Source organism: Dipodomys merriami, unplaced genomic scaffold, assembly GCF_024711535.1.
Source record: "Dipodomys merriami isolate MVZ:Mamm:240054 unplaced genomic scaffold, mDipMer1.0.p SCAF_55, whole genome shotgun sequence".
NCBI classification, from domain to species: Eukaryota; Metazoa; Chordata; class Mammalia; order Rodentia; family Heteromyidae; genus Dipodomys; species Dipodomys merriami.
The window spans coordinates 279,845-290,795 of NW_027206124.1; positions in this window are offsets into that span (position 1 = coordinate 279,845).

Here is a 10,951-nt window from a genome sequence, read left to right on the forward strand (position 1 = left end):
ACTGTGGTCAAACTGCCCTGTGCAGAGGGGACATAAGGAGTGTCTTGTGATTCATTGCTTCCTCTGTGCCACCCAATCTCCACTCTGTCCTGTCTGGCCATACTCAAGACCTGTTCTGGCAGTCATTGGCTGCTCTCTCCAGACATTTTAACTTCATGCCTAAGGTCCTTCTGGCCATCTCCAATTTATTTTTTATTTATTTTTATTTTTATTTTATTTTATTTGTGAACATACTGTACAGAGGGGTTACAATTACATGGGCAGGATAATGCATACATTTCTTACCAAGCATGCAGCCTCCTCCTTTGTTTACCCTTCACCTCCCTTCCCAGCCTCCCCCTTCCCCCCCCACCCCCCACCTCCAATTTAAAACCAGGACAAGCTTGTCCATGAGGTCATTTTACCCAGTTTCCCTTAGGATTAATGAGAGCTCTGCATTGGTTTGGTATCTTGCATTGCTTTAGCTGTCTAGTCACACAGGGATGAAATGCTCCCTGTCTTTGATGACAAACATCACTGCACTGAGTGACTGTATTGCTTGATCCATTCCCAGTATGGGCCCCTAGTTTATGGCTGGGGTAGCCAGCAGCTTCTGAGAGGGGAAGGGGGAGGGGAGGAGCTATTGCTGTGGAAGGGGTATGACCTTTTCCCTAGCATCTAAAAAGGTCCTGGGTTTGATCCCCAGCACTGAAGAAAAAGAGTGAAGATTCTGTCCAATATTTATTTGTTGGGCATTCAAGTCTGCACAAGAGCAGAGTGCTGATGAGATGTTTATAAAGGGGTCACTGTAGAGAAGAGTTTACAAGCTACTCCCCAAGGGCTAGGCCATCCAAACATATCTCAGAACTGAATGATGCCACAGACTGCATGGACCTGGCTGTTTAATTCAACAGCTGCACAAGACACATTCATCTCAGTAGCCCATGGACTTTTCTCCAAAATACTTTAGAATACAGAGCAGTTCTTCACAAACACAAAAACACTGAAATAACTCCCTGTATTCTATCAGAGCCTACATAATGGAACTAAGCTGGAACTCAACAGCAAGATGCTACAGAAAAGATGCAGACACACGGAGACTGAAGCACACACTGTGGAATTATAAGTGAGTCACTGAATTCATAAAGGGAGAAATCAAAAAGTTCCTGGAATCTAATGAAAATGAAAAACCTACCAGAAACTTGGGGGTAGAACAAAAGCAGTATGAAAAGTTTCTGTGAGTTTCTACATAAAGAATAGCTCTCGGCCCAATGATGCACCTCAAGCTTTAAAAAAAAGTGAAAATTAGAAGATGGAAAGAAATACTAGATTAGAGATTAATAAAACAGTATTTTATAAAAGATAAATGAGTTTGGGGTGTCTGCTTTATTCCTAAAGTCTAGCTACCCAGGAAACAGAAAAGAAGGATCAGCTTGGGAAGAAAAGTCAACATTCTATCTTGATAACCAGTAAAATTGAAACTTTTTTTTGTGTTCCAGTCTTGGGGCTTGAACTCAAGGCCTGGGCACTGCTCCTGAGCTGCTTTTGCTTAAGGCTAGCACTCTACCAGTTGAGTCATAGTGCCACTTCCAGCCTTTTCTGTTTATATAGTGCTAAGGAATTGAACCAGGGCTACATGCATGTTAGGGAAGCACTACCACATTCTCAGCCCCTTTTTTTTTGGTTGGTCGTGAGGTTTGAACTCTGGGCCTGGGCGCTGTCCCTGTGCTCTTTAGCTCAAGGCGAGCGCTCTACCGCTTGAGCCACAGCGCCACTTCTGGTCTTCTAGTGGTTTATTGGAGATAAGAGTCTCATGGAGGGGCTGGGAAGGTGGCTCAGTGGTAGAGCGCTTGCCTTGCATGCCTGAGGCCCTGGGTTCAATTCCTCAGCACCACATAAAAAGCCGGAAGTGGCACTGTGGCTCAAGTGGTAGAGCTCTAGCCTTGAGCTGAAGAGCTGAGGGACAGCGCCCAGGCCCAGAGTTCAAGCCCTATGACCGGACCCCCCCCCCCCAAAAAAAAAAAAAAAAAAAAAAAAGGAGTCTCATGGACTTTCCTGCCCTGGCTGGCTTTGAACCACGATCCTCAGGTCTCAACCTCCTGAGTAGCTAGGATTACAGGCGTGAGCCACTTTTTTTTTTTTTTTCTGGCCCTGGGGTTTGAACTTGGCGTAGACCCTGGGCTTTTGTGCTCAGCTTTTGTAGCACAGTAGCTACAACTTAAGCCACAGCTCCACAAGACGAGTCTCATGGACTTTACACCCTAGGCTGGCTTTGAACCATGATTCTACCATCTTAGCCTCCCATCTCAGTGTCTCAGGCATGAGACGCTGGTTCCAGGTCTAAGAATAAATTTTTAAACTTTTGTATTGTTACTAGGTGATGTACAGAGGGGTTATGGTTACATTTTGGACAGTGTCACCCCTTCCAGTTTTTTCCCTTCTATCCCAATCCACAAATTGTGTGTGTTTTTTTTTAATTTTTAAAAAAATTTTATTGTGCTAAGCCGGGCGCTGGTGGCTCACGCCTGTAATCCTAGCTACTCAGGAGGCTGAGATCTGAGGATCGCGGTTCAAAGCCAGCCTGGGCAGGAGAGACTGTGAGACTCCTATCTCCAATAAACCACCAGAAAACCGGAAGTGGCGCTGTAGCTCAAGTGGTAGAGCGCTCGCCTTGAGCTGAAGAGCTGAGGGACAGCGCCCAGGCCCAGAGTTCAAACCCCACGACCGACAAAAAAAAAAAAAAAAAAAATTTATTGTGAAAATACTGTACAGAGGGGTTACAATTACATGGGCAAGATAATGAGTACATTTCTTATCAAGCATTGTAGCCTCCTCCTTTGTTTCCCCTTCCCATCCCTTCCCATCCGACCTCCCTCCCATGCCCCCCACTCAATCTTCCTCCCCCTACCCAATCCACAAATTGTATAGTTCATTTTCAACCATGTCTGTGCTGTTTGTCCACTGCTACATTTGCCAAGGAATTTTTTAAGTTTTCCAGAAAAAAAAATCCATAACTAATTTGACCAAAAGAAGAAGAAACAAAGAGATGAAAGGGAATATCAGAACAAATGCCAGTGAAATCTAAAGAATCATCAGAAAATACTTTGAAATCTGTGCCAAGTAGACCATCTAGAGGAAAAGGATAGGTTGCTTGGTAGGGCTGACTACCAAAATTGAGCCAAGACTGTATAAACCACTTAAACAGATCTTTAACAAGCAATTAAAATTGGAGCAGTAATAGTTTCTCGACATAGGAAAGGCAGGACCAGATGGATTCGCTGCAGAATTCTATTGGACCTTTAAAGAAGAGCTAATACTAATACTCCTCACACTTCATGAAATAGAAAGGAGAACACTATTCAACCAATTCTGTGAGTCTTATGTTACATTTGTTCCAAAACCAGATGAGATAACAAAAAACATTAGATGAAGCCTGAGGAGCATCTATGCAGAAAGTCTCAATAATTTTTATTTATTTATTTTTTTGGCCTGTTCTGGGGACTGAACTTGGCCTGGGCACTATCCCTGAGCCTCTTTGTGCTTAAGGCTAGCACTCTATCATTTGAGCCACAGTGCTACATCCAGCTTTTTCCTGGCTGGCTTTGTTTGAACTGTGATCCTCAGATATCAGCCTCTCGAGTAGCTAGGATTACAGGTATGAACCATCAATGCCTGGCTCAATAAGATTTTAAAAAAATTTTATTGTAAAGATGCTGTACAGGATAAATAGGGATACAGGTGGACCCATTGCAATAATGAGATGTACAAGTCGTTATGTCGAAAATGAACTTTACAACTTTGGGGAGGGGGGAGGGGAGGATTGGGTGGGGGGGAGAGGAGGAGGAGGAGAGGAGGATTGGTTGGGGGGAGGGAGGGAGGAGGATTGGGTGGGTGGGGGAGATGGGAAGGGATGGGAAGGGGAAACAAAGGAGGAGGCTACAATGCTTGATAAGAAATGTACTCATGATCTTGCTCATGTAATTGTAACCCCTCTGTACAGTATTTTCACACAAAAAAAGATGCTGTACAGGGGGTTACAGGTACATGAGTAAGGTCATGAGTACATTTCTTGTCGAACATTGTTACCTTTTCCTTTGTTTTTCTCCTTCAATAAGATTTCTTGACAACCACATTCAACATTGCATTGAAAAGATCATACACCTTGTATTCTAAGGCTGCAAGGATGGTTTAATGTACCTACACTGATAAATCACATAAATCAGGAATAAAAACATCTCCATGCAGAAAAAGCTTTTTACAAAATTCAACATCTTTTATGATAGAAGCTCTGAAAGAAACTAGGAAAAGAAGGACTGTATCTGAGCTTAATAAAGGCTAACTATGACAAACTTAAAAGCCTGTAGCCAACATATTAAGTGGAGGGGGAATGAATCATGTCTCCTAGACTCAGGAACAAGATAAGGGCATCTGATCTTCCTATTCTTACTTAGTACGACACTAGAAACTGTAAGATCCTCCCTGTGGAGGGAGGGTTTTGTGCAGGTCCAGGCTTGTAAGTCAGTTGAGTCGTTGGACATGGTTAGCATGGGACTTCTAGGCTCAGGGGGGACCTCAGCTGGGTTTCTCTAGGAGACATTTCTTGTCCAGTGTGGGATGTGACTGAGTTTGTGGCTGCAAGGACTGAGGGGAGAGTGATTACAGCCATGTCCCTGGCCCAGAATGTGCAGGAGTCGGTTGGTCCTATGATGGGCTCTTTTGGTAAACAGAGGATGAACCACTGGGCCTCACATAGAGCTGGAGCAGAAATCAGAAAGACCCTATTGGTTAGCTGTGCCGTGAGTCTAGGCCTCCATTTCTAAAGTGTCCAGAGCTTCTGAACATGACCAAGTACTGAGTACTGTGCTGGAGCACCTCAAGCAACAGTGAGGCAGCTTACTGGTCCAGGTCCTTTTTTTGGGGGCCAGGGGGTCAGGGCCTGGACGCTGTCCCTGAGCTCTTTTTTGCTCAGAGCTAGTGCTCTATCACTTTGAACCACAGTGCCACTTCCAGTTTTCCGGAGGTTAATTGGAGGTAAGAGTCTCATGGACTTCCTTGTCTGGGGTGGATTTCCTTTTCTGGGTGGTGGTGGGTGGGTAAAGGGCTCTTTCTTCTCTTGTTGTGCCAGGTGTGTGAGCACAGCTTCCACAAGGGGGCACCAGAGCACTAGACACAGCTTGTGGGCAGCTGGGTTTGGCCACCAGGTGGCTCTTGGCAAAGCTTCACAAGGGCCTTCGGTCCTGGGAATCTGGAAAGCCCTGGCTCAACTCTGCAGCCCAGAGCCCCTGGGGTTCAGCACTGGATTAGCATGGACAGAAATTCTTGCGGGTACCAACCTCCCCTCCCCCGGGGGTGTTCCTGGCACACTGTCATTTAATCTCTACCATGTTCCCAGGAAGTAGGCATCCTCACCCCATCACTGTAAGAAGCAGGCTCACAGCCAGGGTCCAAACGAGAGATCTCTGACCTTCCAGGTATTTGCTGCTGTTTCTTAGAATGATCTCACAATCTTAGAAGACTAGACACATTGGAACTTTTATTTAGATCAGATGTTTGCATATATACACACCTACACGCATATGTATTTTGCTCAGGTAACAACACATGGGTGACAAAACAAGAGTGAGAAATCATCTCCTGGCGATGACTCATTGTGGGTCCACACCGATCGAATGTGGACTGTGTGGACTCATGGGATTTTTGAATCTGTCAGGAGCTCTGGACTGCTGTCCGGGTGCCAGCCGCATCTAGAGCCCATGGAGCCCTGGGTCCCTGTCACGTCTCCTTCAAGATCTTTTGATTTTGAGATCTTTCTTGGTTCACAGAGTTCTCAGCTTGTGGCACTTAAGCAAATGGCCCCTCCAGGAGCAGGGCAACTAGGTTTATGCCTAACCTCTAGATCTTGGTTCTCTCCCTCTCCTTGGATCAGCCCAGAAAAGCCACGCTTGCTCTTGGGAGGCCACTTTTGTGTTGCCCCCCGTGAGGAGAGAGATGTGTCCAGAGTCATAGGAAGTGTGGGAATGCCATGGCTCGACTCCATGCTCCATGAGGTAGCCCTAACAAAAGGGAGCTTTGGTCTAGTGAGATACAGTTCTTCCCTCAGATGCTGCTTCGAATCTCTAGGCCATCCATTCATATTTGTCCATCCATCTACCCACCCGCCCACTCACCATTCCCCCTTCCATCCAATCCATTACCCATCCATATATATCATGGGAATAATACTGCCCACACTGTGGGGGTTTAAAGAAGGATTGAATGCTTTAGTGCATTATGGTTCTTAGAAACATGCCTGGCATAGGGTGCCTTTTCTGTGTGTCTGTTACTCTTATTGATATTTTTAGCTCATTCAACAAAATTTGCCAAGCAGTCACATTTCCTGGACACTAGGAATACAGAGAACAGAGTAGGCTGCTTTCTGCCTTGGAGGAGAAAGATCCAGAATGTCAGTGCTAGCACAAAGGACCTGGCGAGAGAGCACAGGTGCCGTGGTGGTACGGTCCTAGAGGACAGGACTCTGAAGGCCTGAGGTGTGAGCTCCAGGTGGCCCTGTGCTGTGAGATGCAGCCCTGGGGTGGGGTGGGGCGCGGGGGCTGTCTGGGAATGGGGGTGGCTGCACGTATTACATAAGCCCCCAGCCTGGGAGCCAGGGTACTGTTTTGACAGTTCTGTTCACTGCCCCCACAAGAATGGGCTCCTCAGCTGCAGGGCTGGGAGGGGAGAGGAGCTTCACCGAGTCTGGAAGCACCTTCCCCCAGCTTCCAGGGCCACTGGTTTGGTGTTGCTCTCTAGTCCAGGCCTCAGCCATTTGCTCTGCACTTCCTCATGCTCCACCTGGCCCAGCCATCTCTGCTTCTGAGAGGGGTGAGGGGCTGGAGGAAAGCAGAGGGGGCTTGGGTGTAGGGTAGGCTGGCTGCATGAGTAGAGAGATGGAGGGTGAGGAGGAGATAGTGAGGGCTGCTAGGGGCAGGCCAAGCCCCTGGGTGGTCTCTATTACATCAGCTTTGGTTATCTTCCATAGAATAAGGGCCTGGCTTGTGAGTACCAGGGGCATTCTTTCTCCATGGTGTGGCTCTGGGCAGTATCAAATCTTATCTGTGTTACAGATAGACTGAGGACCAGAGAAGGTGGATGACTCATTCACAGACACACAGCTTGCTTGCGTTTCCACAGGGCCAGCAAACTCTGAATAAAACTGTTTCCTTGCATGACGCAGTGATGCCTTGTGGGGCCATTTAGTGGGGAAGTGTGTGATCTAGGTAGTTCTCACGTCATTGCCCTAGTCCGAGTTCTTTATTCTCTGCTCTCCTCTCTCCTCTGTGGGTAGGCCTTGCAGGGGACAAATGGTGGCCAAGTACAGCTTCATGTCGGCAGGACCAGGGCTGGGTGCACTTGGTGCAAAGGAGCCAAGAGCAAGCTTGCTCAATACCCTGGAGTGAAATGACTGTCAGCTAGCTCAGATCAGTACGCTTCTCTACGGTATATAGGACAAGGTCACTGGAAGTCCCAGAAAGCAACATAAAACTCCTATCCCATCCCAATCAAGAAGGCAAAACCTTTCAGTATCAGTCTCCCAGTCCCAGGGGAGCTCTCTGATTGGCTCTTCTTTGGTCAGTCATTATCTCTTAGACCAATCACGGTTGCTAGAGAGATGAGCTACAGTGATCAACTGGTCAGGTCTTACTTCCTATCCTTAGAACCTGACAGGACAGGGTTTGTCCCCAGAGTGGTATGGGAAAGCTTGGGATACACATAAAACATTAACTGCCACGATCTATTGGCCACCATGCCCTGCATGGGGAGGAGCTACTGAAGGATAACACAGAGGACCTTGCTGGCTTTGAGCTTTTGGGGAAGGAGATACTTGCAAGAGTCCCAGAGTCCTTGCTCATGGGTGATCATGCCCCTTGGGGTGGGACACAGCACTGCTGTGGGTAGGAAGGAGAAAGCCGAGACTCTAAAGGATCCCCCTAGGGGGCTGGGAAGGAGATGGGAGCTAGAATCCAGGCTTGGAGCCAAGTGCTGTGTTGCCAGCGAGGCCTCGGTCTTAGAGCCCTAGTGCTCCTGCTTGCAGGGCAAAGATGACATCTTAAAGGACCCAAGGGAAGTGGCTCTGTGGGACAGCACAGGAGATGTCTGTGCTGTGGTCTGGCTCTCCTCGGCTCCTCCAGGTGGCTATGGCTTGAATCAAGGGGAGGGAAGAAGGCTGTGGCTGATGGGTCTTTCAGCATCTACAGAACAACTTTTCTGTTGCCATGGTGACCAGACTCTGTGCAAGTCCAAGTCCGGCTTATTTTGGAACTTGGTCTGTACAGCAGCCTTTTTGTTTCCTGGCCCTCCTGCTGCAACTTTTGTCTGTGGGAATGTCCTCTGGTGCCTTCTGGGTACAGTGGTGTGAGCTCAACGTGGCTGGGAAGGCAGATTTTATATGACCTTTTTGCCAGCCTATCTAATTTGGTCTCTCTGTTACAGGCCCTAGGCAAGAACCTGGGTGCTAGTCCTTTCTCTGGCGCAGGCCTGCTATACTCTCAGGCCTGTCTCCCTGAGAGTCACAGAGGTGGGAAGCTGGCCAGATCCCCATCCCCTTTTTGCTGGTCCTGGGGCTTGGACTCAGGGCCTGGGTGCTGTCCCTGAGCTTTGGTGCTAGTTCTCTACCACTTGAGCCACAGCTCCACTTGTTACTTTTTTAGTCCTTAATTGGCAATAAGAATCTTATGGACTTTCCTGCCCAGGCTGGCTTCCAATTTTGATCCTCAGCTCTCAGCCTCCTGAGTAGCTGATAGGCATGAGCCACCAGCACCCAGCCAGACCTCCTTTCTTAAATGTCCATCACAGAGCAGTGTGGAAATACTACGATGAAATGGCATGAAGCGCCAGGTGCCTGTGGCTCATGCCTGTAATCCTAACAACTCAGGAGGCTGAACGCTGAGGATTGTGGTTTAAAGCCAGCCTAGGCAGCAAAGTCTGTGAGACTCTTATTTCCAGTTAACCAACAAAAAAGAAATGGAGCTGTGGCTCAACTGGCAGAATGTCAACCTAACACTAAGGTACGGCACTCAGGCCCTGAGTTCAAGTTCTAGTACACAGACAGACAGACAGACAGACAGACATACACACACACACACACACACACACACACACACACACACACACACACACACAGAGAGAAAAGGAAGGATGATCTCGAATCCCACCAGCTCTTCATTTCCCACAGCCAGTTTTCCACATTTCTCCAGTCGTAATTCACATGCAGGCAGACAGCATTTTACACAGTTGAATCATGTTGCAGAATGGGTTCCTGGCACTTCCTGAACGTCATGTCATGACATTTAGACTCCTCAACCATTAATAAAGGGTGTCAGAGACAGAACGAGGAGAAGCAGGCCTTGGCTGGGAGAAGGGCCTGAGCCAGCATATAGTCTCCTGGGGCTGGGGAGGTACATGGAGCAGCCCTGGGGGGCAGGGCAAACCAGAAGTGACTATGGACCACCCAGGTGGCACCCTGGACATCAGCTTCTCCTTTGTGAACCAGGAGATTCAACTACTTCATCCCTGAGACCCCTTGAGGAGCCTGAGACCCGGGAATGACTTGTCTTACTGCCGCTGTGGGGTTAGAGGAAGAGGCGTGGCTTCCACAGTCCACCTGGGCCACAATGCCCAGTGCAAGCACAGGATATTAGACACAGTGCAGAATCCCCCGAGGCATCCCGGCAAATCACAGGGGGTCACACTTGAACTTGACTTGGCTACCGCAGGGCTCCTGGTCCAGAGGGGCCAGAGAAGGCGGGAGCCTACCTGGAGGAGGGCTGTGCCTTCTTTGCCTTGGTATTTCTAGAGTCCAGCATGACTCGGTCCAGCACTGGGGAGTGTATGGTGACAAGAGATCCTGCGCAGGGGCACAGCGGGGACAGAGTCTGTGCCCAAGGAACAGGAGTACCTGGGAGAGGCAGGAGGAAGCATGAAAGTGTTCCTAGTATGGAAGATAGATTCTCTGTGTGTGGTGTGGCCCAGGGACAGGTCAGGGGGCAGCATGGGGGTGGGAAAGACCAGCTCAACCCAGGAAGGACAAATCCCACACGGGCTGACTGGGCCTCATGGGCTGCAGCTCTCGCCTGTGTTTGGAGGGCCTTGTTGGCCCAGCAGCACGATGCAACAGCAACTCGCTCCTTCCTTTGGTCCCTCCCCAATCGGATCCCCCCCGAGAAACGTGTGGGCAGAGGTGTGTGGGTTCACTGCCCACACACTTGACTTCTTAGGCTGGAACATCCACAGTCTTTGGGGAGCAGGTGGTAAGGAGAAGGGATCAGAGACATTCTGGGCCCAGCCCCAAGGGCAGCTGCGTGGTCTGGTGAAGACCTCTTGGCCCCCAACCCCTATGTCATCACAGCTCTGCCCTTCCCCAGCCTACCCAGGGAGAGGACCTCTGGGGAGGAGTTTGTGCCTGACCAGCCAGGCAGGGAAGTATGCAGTGGGACAGGAAAACCACACAGGCCCTCCACCCTGGGGGGAGCTGCTGCTTCCTTCCACATTCACTGGGAATGTTCTCAGCCTCCTCAAAGCCATCAACCCCACTGATGCTTACCCTGAAACATGAGACTGGAAGGTAAGGGTGTGTGGGAGGGGCTTCCTCTGGGTACCCCAGGACTGCATGGCCTGGGTTGCAATCCATCTTTCACTGGTTGAATGATCTGGGAAGGTTGTAGAATCTCTGTGCCTCAGTTTCCTCTTGTAGAAAGTGGGGATTCTTTTTTTGTCAATGGTAGGGCTTGACCTCTGGCTCTGGGTGCTGTCCCTCAGCTCTTCAGCTCAAGGCTGGCACTCTACCACTTGAGCCACAGCATCACTTTCGGCTTTTTCTGCTCATATGGTGCTGAGGAATCGAATCCAAGGCCTCATGTATGGGAAGCAAGCACTCTACCACTGAGCCACCTTCCCAGCCCAAAGTGGGATTCTTTTTTTTAATTTTTATTTTTTG